This window comes from Poecilia reticulata, chromosome 21, assembly GCF_904066995.2.
Source record: "Poecilia reticulata chromosome 21, P_reticulata-male-v2, whole genome shotgun sequence".
NCBI lineage: Eukaryota > Metazoa > Chordata > Actinopteri > Cyprinodontiformes > Poeciliidae > Poecilia > Poecilia reticulata.
Window position 1 is genome coordinate 22,345,740 of NC_088850.1, and position 17,563 is coordinate 22,363,302.

Genomic DNA, 17,563 nt, shown 5'->3' on the forward strand with positions numbered 1-17,563 from the left:
TTAAAGAGAGAACAAAGAGAGAAAAAATTATTCAATATGTTGTTTTCAAATTGTTTTGAAATAATACACTCAAACAAAATGACTCTGGCCAAACGGAACGTTTTAAAAAGTTTTCAGCTTCTGTTTTTGTGAAAATCCCCATTTCATGTCAGGAGAAAATGTCATTTCTTTCTTGTTCTTTTTGAAGCTCAAAGTCTGGATTTGGATTTGCATGGACAGAAATGAAAAGCAGCAACAGAAAACAAGACAGTTTCACATTATTGTTTGTAAAGGAGATAAAGTACGAGCTAGCAGAGCGTCAAACTTGTTCTCTATTTGTCAAACTGTGAGGTTTCTGTTGCTCAAATGAACATTTTAAATATGTTTGATCATTAAGTTTTAAAAAAGGTTTTAAAGAAGATGTTTTTGGAGACTGATACTGAGAAAAAAAAGACATATCCACATCGACTACTCTTCTTTACCACGACCATTGTTTCTTTTACCGCACAGTAAAACAAAAAGCACTAATGATATGAGATAGAAGGAGCAACACATGATGATCCTGAGCAGCTGGAAGTGATGGAGGAACGGCTGCAGGCCACAAACAGGGTGAGCTGCTGATGGAACATGTTTGTTCCTCTCTGGCTGTAGATCCACAACAAGCTGGAAACAGACAACATGCAGTTATTATTGTCTCTTCTTGATTGCTTATTATCCTTTTCTGAGTGCACTGGGCAGTAAGTAGTGAGACATGCAGAAAAGTTTCCCTGTTCAATTTTTTTTTAAATGCAGAGAGATTTTAACAATGCATACACATGCTTTGAAGCTTAGTGTTAAATATAGCAACTTGTCTGATATGAGACAAAATAGAAGAGATTCTGTGAACACAGTAATCTCATATATGATCAGAAAACACTTCAACAACAGTTAAAAACAATTATTTACTTATTTATCAGCTTTTTTTCTCCACTGATAAAAGCTCTGTTGAACATTTCTCCTCTTTTAGGAAAGTTAGGATCACAAATGATGGACCTTCTCCACTAACCTGGCAGCGCGGCTCGACTCGGATCAGTCCTGCTCTACAGTTTGTTTGTTTTTTTGTTGAGCTCCAGCTTGGTGGAGGTCGTCAGGGGGCAGGGCGATGTTTAAGGCAGCACGACGTGATCAGTAACACAACACCAGGCGACAGTGGAGGACATGAAGCCATGTTGAACATTCTGCTCCATCTGTCGTGAGTGTTGAGAAATGGCTGGTTGGATAATTGCAACAAAGTCGCTTTGTGACACAGCCAGTGACTCCATCCCCCAGCCAATCAGGAGCCACCAGTCTTCTGATGTTAAACTTTCAGTAGGACTTGGCATGTGTGGAATCGCAGCCAAGTCGGATCTGAGGACAGAGACCAGACAGTCACCAGAGGAAATCCTGAGTTGAGTTGAGCAACGATACGTACAGGTTAGTGGAAAAGAGTCACTGCTTCTTCCAACATTTGTGTTTTGTGGATCTTTGAAGGGAACTTCAGACAGTTCACTTTTAAAAGGTTAAGGTGGATTTGATGGATGGACTTTTTTTTTTTTTTTGCTTAACCTACATCATTGCAGATTATGACAGGTCACATTTCCCTGTGTTACCTGCCTGCAGTTCAAATGCCTTTATGAATACAAATCATATATGATCAATATATTCGCTTAGTACTCATTCTGATTCAATCCCTTGAAACAGAATATTGTTGCATTGAAACAGTTCTCATACCTACAGAATTCCTTTTTTTTTCCTTTCCTTTCTCAGATTGTGAACCGTGAAGGATGGACAGGCTGGTGTGTGTTTCCCCTTAAGGGTTTTGATCAAAGGTCCAGCTTGGAAAGGTATTTGTTAGAGAGTAATTACAAACACACACACACACACACACATTAAGTTTTTTTTGGCCATATCAAAATTTGTTAAATTCACAAAATTGAAATGTCACATGGCCAGCCACCGGATGTTGGCGCAAACCATGAAGAAGACGACGACAGGAAGCAGTTGGAGGTTTGTTTTGTAAAGACTTATCACGTGAACAAACTTATGGTTTTAATTGTCTTTGTTATTTAATTTTTTTTCGACATTAGCGGAATATTGATGAAGTTTTGTGTAAAGGAAATGCAGCCTTATCGACCCTTATTGAACTTTCTTTTGTCTACATGCACTTCCTCTGACGTCTGGAGCTCATTACTGAAATGGGTTTCACGCTGCCTGAGTCACACAGCGGTTCTGCTCTGTGCACTCAGCCATCTGTGGATCCTCATCATGTGACTCAGGCAGGATGGCCGAGTAAAGCCATGAATTTCCAGGACAGATCTCTCACCAGTGATCATCCAACTCAGTGGCCAGGAAAGCATCTTGGTGTCTCCTCACACACACACACCTGAAAGGCTGACTCACTGACCACAGCCACGTTCAGTAAGATTCTGCCGAATCAGATCTTAAATGGTGCGAGCTGCAGGAGCGAAGGAAGTAACATTTCCAGAAGACGTGAAGTTTAGCTTTCAAAGTGGGCCTTGGTAAAAATGATTGAAGCTGCCCTACTTATCTGGGACACACAAAAGGGAACCTGGCAACAGAAACTTATCTGAAACTGTTGTGCATAATAAACCAGAAGGAGGAAGGGAAGTGGGAGCTGGAAGCCGGGGGAGAAAGGAAGATGTAATTATGACGAAGGAGATGAAATGGGAGAAAACCAGCTCTCGACTGCTTCATTTGCACATGAAATGATGTGACATCTTGGATCCCAATGTGCAAGATGTTTTCAGCTTTGTTTCCAGTCTTTCGATTGGCTGTTGACTTTTTCACTCGCTTCAAGTGATGTTTTTAACTTTAACTTTGCTGAGCTCAGCGTCACTATCAAGTGTTTCCTTTCTTCAGAAAGAGACCAGATCAGCTTTACAGTTGGAGGTATGTACAGAAATATAGAGTAAGTATCAAGTTAACATAAAAGAAAAGTGCAACACACACCATCTGTTCATCATTACCACTTATTGATGCAGGCATGGCTTAAAGTAAACCTGTGCTCTCAGCTGATGTGGTTTTTTATTAAAGAAAAGAATTCAGGTGACAATGGGACACTGCAAATTCTGAAAAATGTAATTATGAATTACAGTTTTTAAAGTCACAATCCTTGTGAATGACCTGCAAAAGTCTGTCACTGTGTCAAAGTTTCATTCCGCTAAAGCAGTGGTCCCCAAACTATGGCCCGCGGGCCGGATCCGGCCCGCCTCCACATTTGGCTCAGCCCCCTGAACAATAGCAGAGAGCATTCAGATTTTTTTTCATATACTGTATTTTACAGACTATAAATCGCTACATTTTCCTGAGCTTTGAACCATGTTGCTTATATGTGGATTTTTCTTCAACCAGCAGGGGGCTCTTTAGCAGGAAGGGAATAATTGGAAGTCAAAATTGGAAATAAAATAAATTGCCCATTAAAACGGAATTAGGTTTTAATAGGGAATTGAAATTTGAGAATGTTGTTAATCAGTTAAAAAGCATTGAAGGGAAAAAGAAGATTTTTCGTTTTTTTTAAAAATAATACTGGAATCATTATGAGGATTTGCGATATAGATATTAGGATCCAATAGATGGCAGTAGTGCTACAATAATGGATGCAAGCTGCTGTTGAAATCTAAAGAAGAAGCAGAAGAAGAAAAAGTAGTAGAAGAAGAAGAAGAAGAAGAAAGCGCCCATTTTCATTTAGCACATGCTAGTAGCAACACGAAGGATCAGCACTTTTACTGTTACAGTTTGGAAACTACTGTAATCAGTTCAGTTAAATCTAAACGTGGCACCGTTTTCTTTTTCAACCGTAATAAATGTGATATTTAATTGACCTGTTATGACTCAGATTTTGGGTGTCTTATGAGGTCAAACTTGTTTATTCCAGATTGGAAAGATAGAAAGATTCAACAAATATGGATATGAAACGAAAACAGTAAAACAGCAATACATTGATGACTGGTCCAATTACTACTAATCAAAAGCCGCTCTAAGCAGGTGGGTTTTAGCCTTGATTTAAAGGAACTCTTGTTTCAGTGTATTCTAGATCTTTGGTGCATAGAAGTTTAATGCTGCAACAGAAGTATTTTAAAGTCTTTTCTCTGAGCTCCAGGGATCCGATGGAAGGACTTTAGGACCAGGGTGATGTGCTCTCTCCTCCTGGTTTTAGTCAGAATGCCAGCAGCAGCGTTCTGGATCAGCTACTGCAACTGTTTTTAGGTAGATTTGTGAATAGACTGTTGCCGTTTGTCATCTGCGTAGTTATGGTAGCTCAGATTATGCGTAGTCATAACAAGTTTATTCATGTGTGATTTTAATTTAATTTCTTATTTAGGGAGACTCCACATTTGGGAAATTGTGTTCTTTATTTGGCTGCTTCCCTGACTGAGATAGACAAAGATTTGCGCTCATTCGTGACGGAAACTGAGGTACTGCGACACGCTGCGCTCAGGTCCAACAGAACCTCAGCATCAGAAAATGAAATGCTTGAACTGTGGTCATTGAGAGACGTCAGGGTCTCAAGTCAAGACTCACCTTGACTCCAGACCAACAGCTTCAGCCTGGGCTTCACATCAGACCTGCATGTTTAACATCCATCCGTCAACCTCCTCACTCAGCGAATCAGACAACAGGAAGGTTTTGGTGCTTACAGTGTATTTTACAGTGGCCGGCTATATTCTCTGTCTCAGACAGAGTGAGCATAAAACTACTTCACTTATGGTAGCTTGACATTTACACTACACCCTGAGCGAAAGAAGGACTGTAAAATACCAAGAGTTATAAAAAGGTCTGATCACATGGGATTATTTTTACCAGAGGAGGTCAGGGGTGTAATTGTAACTGTGTGCAGGAATGCATTATTTAATAAAGAAAATATGTGTCTGAAAAACAATGCTAATGAAAACCGTGACTGTAGTCTTTATTTTGAAAATATCGAATAAAATATCTTGACAGTTTGGCTTTAAAAACAAAAAGATGATATTGGACTCATGTAATAAACAGAGGCAACCAAAACACAGCCAGACACAGTTATTGATATTTGATGAAGATGTGCCTGTTGTTCAGCTCCAATTTGTCATAGAGTGCATTAGCTTGGGCCACTTCAAAATCTATTACTAAAAAGGGTTGAATAATCATGAGTTGAGGCCACTTACTGGACAGACCTGGCTTTTACATTCAGCACACAGAAAACCCGGCTCATGTTGATGCTCAGAAAAATTCATAATAAATGTTGTGTAGTTCTCATTTGCCAATATTTTCTCCTATTTCATGTTTGTTTGTTTTGCAGTCTTCAGTGTATAACCATCATTTCCAGCTCTTTGGTAGAAACGGTCCTGTCTCAGCTTGTGCTGTTGACTTTGTTTGCTGCACCCTGCTTACAGTGTACATAAGCCATCTTGGTTATTTGATTAATTTAATTTAAATTCAGTTCAAAAATACTTTTATTCACCCGCACATCATCAGAACTGTCTCAAAGTGAGAAAGTAAAAGAAAAAATCCCTCCTGCTGTACAACATCCCAAACCAGAGGGAATGATTATTTAAAAAAATAAATGCCTCAACCCAAATATAAGTTGAACAAAAGTTGAGAAAAAGAGCAAATCAGATGCAGAGTTACTCCAAAATTCTTCCAGCATTAGCAGACCAACCCCAGAACTGGATTCCTCTTCTCCTGTATTCGTTTCCAGTGATCACTATCACTCAGGTTAATGTGGACCAATCCAAACACAGAGGGCCTAACGGGTTTTCTTTCAGAGACTTCAGGTCCACCCCGATTCCCGACCAGTACTTTTGTTTTTATTCCAAATGTCCACTGTTGTCCTCGCCCTGAGTTTTCAGTATTTCAAGATATCGACGCTCTAATATCCAAACTTTCTCTTTGTTTATTGGAGAACAGCCTCTGACCACTGCTGTCACTTTGATCATTGTAAAACTGAAACATACAAGGCCTGGTTTAACTAACTGACATCACAAATTAGCTATGCTTACTGACAGCTAAAATAATAAAAAGAAAAATATTCTCGAATGACTTAAAGGTACAAATTATTCACACCACTGTTACACAAAAAAGAGACAATTACCATTTTCATCATTAACCAATACTGACAAACAAATCTCACCCAAAAAACAACATGTTCCATCATCTTGGATCCCCATTTTCTTTTGTCAGAGTAACCAAACAATGTAACATAACAACCACCAGGGGGAGTTCTATTGTGGTATTTATGGTTAATTAAAACACAGCTAGGGTCAGAGTTTCTTCCACTCTCACCTCCTCCCTCAGTTTGACGGATTTCCAGGCTAAGTCCCAGTATGCAGTCTTTATCCCAGTTAGAGTCCCAGTGTGAGTTCCAGTTTGACACCAACCAGATTAAAACAGTCCAAACACAGATCCGGTTCCACAGTTACCTCCACTGCTTACTTACTCTTTAGTAAGTAAGACATATTCGAGAAGATCCCAATAATTAGATTTTTAATAGAACTCATTAATATTTAGAGAGACGTCCATGAAGCCATTATAGCTGAGAGCTGAGGGAGCGGACGGCTGGAAACATTCATTCTCAGAACCGTCTTCATGAGTCAAAACAGTATTCTGTGATTCCACATCATCTGAGACTTTGCTGTGTGTGGTTCAGAGGTAAACTGCCTGACCGATCTGCCTGTTCATTCCCCCGTTGCGAAGGTATTTAACAGCTCGTTGTTCATCCTGTTTTATTCCGCCTGTCAGTCGCGCTGCCTGCCCTAATAAGTCTTGTTCTCTGATTTGTAGATTCAGAGAGCCCAGGAGGAATATGTCACCGCAGCTGAGAATATCAATATGGTTTCATTGGTTGACTAGGATGGTGGAAGACGAGCAAATTACCGCGTTAGAGCTGGAGAGGAAGGAGCATACGCATACATAACGCAGAGCGCCGGGTACATTACAGGGAAATATTTAGGGCAGTCTGGACCCCCGCTGCTCAACAGATTACTTCCCTGCTAAATTTCCTCACTTTCTGTTCTTTAGAGCTTCATTATCTAAATCTGCTGTAATTCCACCGACAGATAATATCGCACAAATCGCTGATTGTAATGTTTTACGACTGCCTTATGTCTAACCATGCAGCCATTTGGACATGGGAAATAAACACCTTATTCCACAGAGGCAGAAAGCCATTTCTACCCCCGAAGCACCTTTTGTAATGTAACTTAGGACATAGTTTGACTTCAATTGGAGCACATTGAGCATATTTTCACACTTAATACAACATGACAATGAACTAACTGAAGTAGAATAATCTTGGTTCTTTCAGTTCAGCTCTGTGCCATGAGCTAGCCCCCGCAGAATGTATGTAGAGGTCATCTGAATGATTATATGACCAATGTTAACATCCTGCTTACACTGCTATAGCATGTCCAACATCTATACCCTGAGACTGGATGAAGGCAAAACCACAGCGTGGTATCTGGAGGTATTATCGTCATGGTAATGAGTTTTGTAATTTGACGGTGCTGCTTGGGCCACTGCAGCCAGAGATGCTATAACGTATGGGTTGAAAGGCATTTGAAATGATTTCATTAGAATTTGCTTTCTCTGTCTCTGTGTTCTCCAGACGGAGGCGTAACCACCCTCCCAGGAGTGAGGAGGATAAATCTTTCAGAGGTCTGCTGAGAGATTTATCATTGTCTCGTCTGCAGTCACTCCTCTCCTGAGTGGCTAAAAACACATTTAATCACTTACAGTCTCAGCACAGGTGGCTGACTATAGTTCTTTAAACTATATACTAACCAAATCTAAAATTTTAGATGACAGACTCTAGTTGAGTTGTAACACTTACCCTCTAACATTGCTGGGTACGTAGCAAATATTTACAATCATTGTCTGGGAAGCTCAATGTCTCCCTTTTCAGAAACTGTTGGAATCTTTCAGATAGTGCAAAGTGTTGCAGAATTACAGTACTGAAAATGTGGCTGTGTTGCCACAAACATGTTCAGCCTACAAGGGTTTATTAATAGATTAGCTGTGTTGTGATGACTTCCTGAAGGCGGACTGTATGTAGGAACAGAGGCTTCTTAAAGAGACAAAGGCCCAATTTTAAGGCATTAAATTAAAAAAATTGCCTTAAATATGACTTAACCAGGGCTACCAGGGCTCTTATCACAGCTCCTGACTCTGAGCCCTCTGATTTGGTCCCTTGCTCTGCTGCTTTCAATCAGTTTGAGCCTGTGACTGTCTCACATTTAGAGGACGTGGTTGACCACATTAAGCCATCAGGTTCCCCACATGATCCTGTCCCTCCACGATTTTTTAAAGATATTTTATCTAGCATAGTGCAGCCTGTTCTTGCAATTATAAATAGCAGTCTGTCCTCAGGTGTTGTGCCTGCTGCTTTTAAACATGCAGTAGTGCAGCCACTGCTTAAAAAAACTTGGCCTTGATCCTACTGTTGTGGCTAATTATCGGCCTATTTTGAAGTTGCCTTTTCTTTCTAAGGTTTTAGAAAAAATTGTGTACTGCCAGCTGACACAGTTTTTAGATGACAATGGCATTCTGGAGGTTTTTCAGTCAGGTTTTAAAACTCTTCATAGCACAGAATCTGCTTTAATAAGAGTTTTTAATGACATCCTTCTTGCATGTGATTCTGGTAACCATGTTGTTCTGATTTTACTTGACCTAACTGCTGCCTTTGATACTGTAGACCACGACATTTTAATATCGCGATTACACCACGTTGTTGGTATTGATGGCACTGTTCTTAAATATTTCCGGTCTTACCTGGAGGAGAGAACAATTTCAGTGAAAATTAGTGACTCTGAATCATCTGCTGCTTCAATGTCTTATGGTGTCCCGCAGGGCTCAATTCTGGGCCCTCTGCTTTTCTCTCTTTACTTACTGCCTCTGGGTTCTATCCTTAGGAAACATGGGATTTCATTTCATTGTTATGCTGATGATTGTCAGATTTATTTGCCCATGAAGCAAAAGGATGTACATTCAATCACATATCTCCTGGCATGTCTAGGTGATATTAAAGCTTGGTTGGCCTTGAACTTTTTTAATTTTAATGAAAACAAAACAGAGGTGATGGTGTTTGGACCCAGTGGCTCCTGTGAGTCTGTTGACCTGGGACCCTTGGAGGGTCATTTTAAACCTGTTATTACAGATCTTGGTTTTAAGGTGGACAGTGATTTTAAATTGGACAGCCAAATCAGAGCCGTGGTTAAGTCCAGCTTTTATCATTTAAGGCGATTGGCGTCAGTGAAATCTTTTCTTTCCAGGCAGCATTTTGAAACGGTGATCCAGGCTTTTATTTCAACTCGATTGGATTACTGTAACACACTTTATCTGGGAGTCAGTCAGTCGCTGCTCTCACGTCTGCAGCTGGTTCAGATGCTGCTGCACGACTTTTAACAGGAACTCGAAAGAGGGAACATGTGACCCCTGTCCTGGCCTCACTTCACTGGCTGCCTGTATATTTTAGGATTCATTTTAAAATTCTTATGTTTGTTTTTAAATCACTGCATAATCTTGCCCCGGCTGACCTCTCTGAGCTTCTTCACCCCTACATACCCTATCGGTCACTCAGGTCAGCAGATCAGCTCCTCTTGGAGGTACTGAGATCCAGGAGGAAGCTCAGAGGGGACAGGGCTTTCTCTGTCATTGGCCCAAAGTTATGGAACGACTTGAAGTTATGGAACGACTTAAAGTTAGGGAACGACTTGAAGTTATGGAACGACTTGAAGTTATGGAACGACTTGAAGTTATGGAACGACTTGAAGTTATGGAACGACTTGAAGTTATGGAACGACTTGAAGTTATGGAACGACTTGAAGTTATGGAACGACTTGAAGTTATGGAACGACTTGAAGTTATGGAACGACTTGCCTTTGCAGGTCAGAGAGGCCCCTTCACTGTCCACTTTTAAAGCTCATCTTAAAACCCATTTATTTTACTTGGCTTTCAACACCAGCGGGATCTAGTTTTAAATTGTATGTTTTTGTTTTTAAACTGTAAGTTTTTATTTTTTTAATTTTTTTTATTATGTTGTGTTTTCATGTACAGCACTTTGTATCAGCTGTGGTTGTTTTAAAGTGCTTTATAAATAAAGTTGGTTTGGTTTGGTTTAAAAGTCTTAAATATCTTTTAAGTCATATTTGATATATACAGCATTTTTATAACAAAAAGGTAACATTTTATATTATTATACAAAATGGTGCTATGTGCCTGGAAAACACAACACTGCCCCTTTAAATTCCATGCTATGTAGAACCTCTAAGCTTGCTGCCAAACGTGCCGGTTTCAACTCTGACAATATTTCTGATCCCATTTATCCACAGATGACCTTTGCACCTGCAGTAACTAAAACGCCGTAACGCTGACGCAGAGCGTGAAGCCCTCCCTGTCGTTTCAGTCAGCACCATGCAACAAGTGGTGACTAAGCGACGAGCCAGGAGCAGCGACATCCCGACCGGACGTGACTCCGCACAAAGTTACCAGATTCTCGCTCTCTCAACTTTCTCCCTGAGAGAAGTGACTATGTGATGCAATTACAGCTTGCGTCAAACAGCAGACAACCACCCCACCTCCTGTGAGTGACATTCAATTACCGCAGGCCCCTCGGTGCTGTTTTCAAATTGTCCTCCTTGTAAAACAGCTTTCTCATTTCCATACGAAATTATTCTATCATTTCCTCTGGCAGCAGAGCGGGGGCTTAATGTGCTTTTTTTTTTTCCTTTGCCTAGTTTTTTTTTTCTTTTTCCTAATTTTCCAGGCTTAGCTGAGCTGAGAGGGGGTCCAGGGGCGCGATTCAAGCAGCTGCTAGAGCCAGACGTCTGTTTCAAACTTCACAAGTTTTAGTTGAAGGGGGTTTCTTTTTAGCTCGCCAGAGTTCAACAAGCAGTTTGGCTTTATACTGATTATGTGGGGGAGAAAAGAGAGGGGGGAAAAAAACCTCTCCAGTGCAAGTCTGCGTTTTGGAGATAACCGATTATATGCAGAAAGAGTCAGCAGGGGGCATTCTTCAGTCCACACAAGAAGTTTTGTGGGCAGAGAGACCCCAGCAGTGTTTGATCGACATGAGTCAGCAGCCATCTGGGAGTGAAACAAAGAGCCGGATGAGAGGGAACCATGTGGAAAAGAAGTGATACAAATGTCCCTGCAAATGGAGGGAGGCCTGATGAGCTGCAGCAGCAAAACCACGGACAGATGAAATTGTTACTGGGATCTTCTCAAGATGTCCCGCTCTGCTGGGGAACTTCAGGCTTTCTTTAAATAGTTGAATTACTTGGATCCATATCACCCACCAAACAGATCATCTGTGTTGTTCAGGCTTTATCTGTAATCATTTTGATATGAGATGTGTGGCAGATGCCCAGGGTGCCATCAGAAGGAGGATGAACACGTTTTCTTTATGCACTCCCCAGGCATACACTCATATGCCTGGGGAGAAATGAGGTTTCTCTTGTTTGGTTCTGAGGTTACCTATTCACCTATTTTATCTGGAAAAAAATAATAATCCTGATAACAGTTTGCAGTTTAATTGATTGGGGGCCCGGCAGAAGACGGGGCCATTCCTACAAGAACCACCACTGTCTGATGCTCCCAAGTCAGAAAAAACTGTGTTTCCAAACAACATAATTTGTCAAATAAGACAATTTGGCCAAAACAGACAGAAGCACTGACTGTTGTCTTGGGATTTGATTTGATTATTTTTAAATTTGACCTGCTTGACCTCAGAATGGACCTGACCTGGACTGGAGGGTCAATACTGGCACATTGCTGCTCTGTCCTGGTAACTTCACAAGTCAGTAGGCAGTAGCTCCAATTACATTAACCATGAAATTGCACAAATTGAAATTATGAAAATGAATTACCTTAATCTAAACACGCTCATTTTTTAAAAAATCAGATTTTTCGATAAAAGTTTCTTGTTCCAGGATGAGGTGGTTTTTCAGCTGTATGGAAATAGATGTATTTCACAAAAATAAATGGAAACAGATTTTTTTGCCCATCACATGAGATCATGTCACGTGATCAACAGCAGGATATTATCACTGGTGAAAACCACGCACTAGGAAGGACGATAGTTTATTTTTGTTTTGTTTTTTTCTGACAATTTGTAGCTGTTCAGAAAACGTTGTGTGTCATTTGAACATACTGAATCCATAACTCTTCAGCAAAATGGCTGACTACAATTCCCCTGAAATGCCGCATACGTAGTCACTCCCAAGTAAGCGGGGCTTGTCACTCCAACCCTTTAACAATGTCTTCCCTTTATTGGCTGATGAACGCTACACCATGATGGACAAGAAAAACACAAAACAGAAATGGTGGTATAGAAAAAAATGTCTGAAGGGGCCGCCAGTATTCATGCACAAGCTGATAGAAAACGTACTATAGATTAACTGCAGGGATTTGTGATATTCATTTTTTATGTTTTAATGTGAAATTAGTGCAAGATAAAGCAGATACAGTGGTGAAAATAGGATTTTCCCATAAGAGTCTCAGCTCATTAAACTAATTTCAATGCACTATATCACCAAAAGTAATATTTCACCTCTTCAAGTCATTATCTTCAGGTGTTCTAATGACTTTCATGCATAAATTACAGAGTGTGAGCAACACATAGTCCAGAAGAACAGGGTCCCAAACAGCTGAACTGCTAACGTACAGACAGTGTCAACCGTCATGATCTTGTTGTGATCATTTTCTTGTATTATTGCATGAAACTGATTGCTCCAAGCTAAAGAACGTAAAGAATTCAGGGCTATTTGCCTTGTGAATCCAGGCAGAAATAAAGCAAAAACAATTGACAGAAAAAATAAACTGACAATTTTCCAGTGTTTTATGCAGAACTAAACCAGCAGAACGACCACACTGTGTAACAGGACAAAACTATACATCAATATTGGTGTTAATTATAGTCTTATTGATCCAGATTAGTTCAGCTGAATTTGTAGAAACCTCTGATCTCTGAAGCAACTCTAATGTTTTTGCCTTTAAATCCCTGCAGAGGATCAATGTGACCCATTTGACCTGACAGAGCACACTGCGTTTAGAATGACCCTCTGACCACAGCGCTCAGGTTACCGACATCATGAGCCTTCATACTTTATTCATAGAACATAATTTCAAAGTCTTGGGGTTGATTGTATTTTTAACCCATGAAGGAATAAAAATAAATCTATAATCCCTCTTGTGATATCTGTAACTGTCCTGGTGTTCCAAATATAAGTCTTGTCAAATGGAGTGATGCCTTACAGGTTCTAATCAGCCACACAATATGAGTATATTTTATAATGAGTCATGTCTGAGCATGTCAATGTGGAACAATTGATATTTTGATTAAATTAACCTTTTTGTCAGGTTGTTCAGAGGTGTAATTGTGAATGATTCACAGTTCATATGCAGAGTCCCTCAGAGGGAACACTGCCACCTGTTGGCAAACTGAGGAACATTTCAATGAAATTAAAGTGAATAGTTAGATCTTGCAGTGCTGATCCATTTTCATACTGTCATAATTCTCAACATGCATGAAACCAACTTGTGGCCTTGTGGCTGATGATGACACACGTCTTCTTGGTGAATGGAGTCCATCAGTTTGATGGTTCCTGTAAAATCCTAGTCTTTGTTCCACCATGTTGTTTTCAATGTGTTTCAGCTGCTGGTCTTTTAGCATCTTTTATATAAAATCAAGTTCTGCAGGAACACGCTAATGATTCATTTATTTCATTTCCCAAACACAGTAAACAAGAAATACACAGTATGCAAGATTGTAACCCTTTCAGAACACAAAATAGGCAACCAAGTATGGAACAACGTAACTGACAAAAATCCCAAAAAATAATCGCAATACAAAACCAGAATAATGACAAAGTGCTGCAAAATAAATACATAAAAAATTATTTAAATGTGTAGACAATAGGGCTGTATAAATAAATCGATTTAGCGATGTATATCGATATTTTCCGCCCTCTGAAAGTATCAATTTTTCATCCGCGAGTATCGATCCGTTAAACCATAGGGATCCATAGCCTTATGGCTCTTTTTAACGTCTAGTTTGTTACGGCGTAGCAGCAAGACTCCGCCTCCCTCAGTCTCACTTTCAACTTGAGCTTAAAGTGCACATTATAAACTACACACCAGTTTTTATAATTGTGTTAATAGGCCAAGTTTAACAGGAGTTATGCTAAAATTAGTAAACCATATTTTTCCGAATGTCAGAGAAATGTTAAAAGCGCCGCCATTTCCCGGCTTTTCCGGTTATGTGAGAGGGAATGAGCTAACAAAAGTACAAAACGAAACAAAACATTAGATTCCTGTGTTTTTGGAAATGTAAAATCTTCAATAAATAACGATGGGCTGTATTTTGTTGCTGAGAAACGAAGTTGCGCAAGTTACCGTGAAAGAGAAGCGGAAAGGAGGAGCTGCAAAAGCAGTGAGATCGCGAAATTAATGCAAATTTCGACTGGTAATATTCACTTCGTAATTAGTTTTTAGCTTAGCGGTTTCTGTTCTGTATATAAAGAATTACCTGAAGAATGAACATGGGTTGATAACATCCGAAGCGGGCGCGCAGCGGCGCTGTGTTTTGAGCAGGAAAACCCCCAGCCGTAATCCGCAGCGCAGTGAGGATTTCCATGATAACAATGGCTGATCGATCATTCTTATTAGCAACAGACAAAGACTATCAGAGACTGAGAGAACGATGAGATCCTGGCAGTCTGAGAGGCAGCTACTCAGAGATCCAAGCAGGGGAATAGCGGCGCTGCGTAGCTGCAGGGAGTCGATCACTACAGGGTGAGGCGGAGCCACAACTTTAGCAGTTAGAAGAAAGCAGCTTACAGCCACGGCTAACTCCGGGAACCAAGGTGGAAAAGCCTTTTTCCCCATAGTCCAAAAGACTGCATTTGTGGCTGCATTTTGGAGTAAAAATGCAGCCACAGTGTCCAAAAGAAAAAATATAAATGCAATCACTCATTTGCATATTGAGAGTCTACAGAGGCTGATAATCTCACCACTCTGCTCCTGGATTACCATTTAAACTTTTGAGTTTTATGTCAAATCCACATGAATTAAATGACAGAAACTAATTCTCTCACTGCATCTTTGATTCAGTTTGTCCAGCTGCAGACTGTTAGACTGTCCAATCAGAGTCAGGTATTGTGTAGTTGGTGCTTTTAATCAGTTTTCAGTTAATTAAATTCAAGTCTATGGAACACAAAATGTCATTAAAATCCCTCTGTCCTTCTAAAATCTTTCAGAAAATCGTAAAAATGCGCTGAATCGTATTGAATTGTATCGCTTAACAAATATCGTGATACATATTGTGTTGTGACCAGAATATCGTATATCGTATCATGAAATTATTGTATCGCCACACCCCTAGTAGACAAAGCATCATTTGGCTGCAGTTTAAACATATGATGCAAGTTATTATATAAAAATAAATTATTATTATGGTTCTGATTTGTTTGCATTGTTTTGCTAATTTGTTTTGTAATAAAAATGAAAAAAGTCTACTGTGTTTTGGTAAAGTTGGAATTAAATGAAAAAAAATTTTGAACCTAAAAGTGAACAAAAAAAATGTCATATGCTGAAATTGAAAAAAAAAGTGTGTTTGGTTTCCATCATGTTCTGTTCATGTTTTAATTAAAACCAACAGATGTTTTCAAGATGTTTTCACTGAAGGGCCTTTATAACTGATCTACTATTCTAAATAAATAGCTGAAGCCTGTTAACAACTGGAAATGACATAAACAAGTTTCACGCTGTCACTTCCCTGATTTAAGTGAAAACACAACCACCTGACTCAAAGTCATCTTTTGATTCCCTGTTATTGTGAGATTTTTCAAATCAGAGGCTGTTCATTCCGGTTATGTGAGAGGGAATGAGCTTCCAAACGTACAAAACGAAACGAAACATTCACTGTTCAATCTTTTAATTTGGTCTAATCAAAATGGACTAAAATCAAAAATAAAAGTTTATGTATCAAATCATTCTGTGCCGTAATCTGATGCTGTTGTAAATAATTTCTAATAAGACCTACTGGTCAATCTACTTGGAATCTTTTTTTAAAAAAGCATCACACAACAGAACTAGGATGCTTATCTCAGAAAACACACTAGGGGAGTTTAGAGCTATTCCCAAATGACTGTGGATGCGTCTGATCTCTGCTCCAGCTATTTGATGGTGACAAGCACAGTTAGAGGCTAATGAACAAATCTAATGAGGCTTGTTCGCTCATGGACTCCGTGAAACAAATCTGCCTGAAAAGCACCAGGCTTTATCTAAACCCACACTGTGTCAGGCCCATTACTGAACTCCTGCCACCCTTAATATGGAACGCTTTATTTTTATTTCCTGGATTAAAACCATCATTTGCGAACGAGTGGGAGCAGAGGGATAGGCAGGCAGCTGCCGCTCTGGTGTCACACTGTCTCTGACCTTCAGCAGATAAAGGAAAGGTCAGAGTGACACTTCAAAATGATACAATCAATAAATAGTGGCTGTGCCATTTAATCTGAATATAATTTGTTCGCAGTGTAATGTAACAGATCATAGAGTGGCTTAGAGTGGCGTTCAAGTGTGCACACAGCTGTTACATTTTTATTCACATATAATTTGATATTTAGCCTGAACAATTACAATGCAAAGCAAATAATGAGACCATTTATAATCATATTGTTCACATCATTACAGAGGCGGTATCATGTATATTCCAGGAACAAAGAGCATTATTACAGAACAATCAATTTATTATTTTACCTCCAGTTGTTACAAAAATGCTGTATATATATATCAAACTTTGACTTTGCAATTTCAATTGTTTGAAATTGCTTTCTGTCTATTTAAGAAGCTCCTACTCTGATATAGGAGCAAAGCTACAAACACTCACCCGGATTAGCATGACGGTCAGAAAGCTAAACAAATAACCCGCAAAATGATTTAAGTCTTCGTGTAATAATAATAATAATAATAATAATAATAATAATAATAATAATAATAATAAATTTAATTTGTACCGCACTTTTCATTAGAAAAAATCTTAAAGTGCTAAGACGCTGGTTCTGCTCTCGCTGCTTAACCGCTGCTACGCGCTACAGGTAGTAATATTTCACAGATTGAGCGCCGCTTCTGCTCCACCTGGTAGTGACTCTCACACCAAACCTCTGCTTAAATCTGCAGCATCTAACCTCACCTCCCTCGATATGAGGCGTCCAGGAGGCATCCTTACCAGATGCCTGAGCCACCTCAACTGGCTCCTCTCGACGTGGAGGAGCAGCGGCTCTACTCTGAGTCCCTCCCGGATGACCGAGCTTCTCAACCTATCTCTAAGGGAGAACCCAGCCACCCTGCGGAGGAAACCCATTTCGGCCGCTTGTACCCGTGATCTCGTTCTTTCGGTCATGACCCAAAGCTCATGACCATAGATGAGGGTGGGAACGTATATATATATATATTAAAAAAAAAATTCCCTTCTCACCCTCCGCGGGTGGTCTGTTTCATCCTCTGAGCTCGGGTCATCTACCAGAGGCCTGGGAGCTTGAGGGTTCTGCGCAGTATCTTGGCTGTGCCTAGA

The 17,563-nt window shown here is 39.8% G+C and overlaps 1 long non-coding RNA gene across 1 annotated transcript; it reads left to right on the forward strand.

Annotated features, from left to right (window-relative positions):
- Positions 1 to 1,347: 1,347 nt before the first annotated feature.
- LOC103458027 (uncharacterized) lies at positions 1,348 to 3,838 on the forward strand. The gene is made up of 2 exons (XR_014085597.1): positions 1,348 to 1,431; positions 1,765 to 3,838. It is a non-coding gene; the product is annotated as an uncharacterized LOC103458027 (long non-coding RNA).
- Positions 3,839 to 17,563: the final 13,725 nt, after the last annotated feature.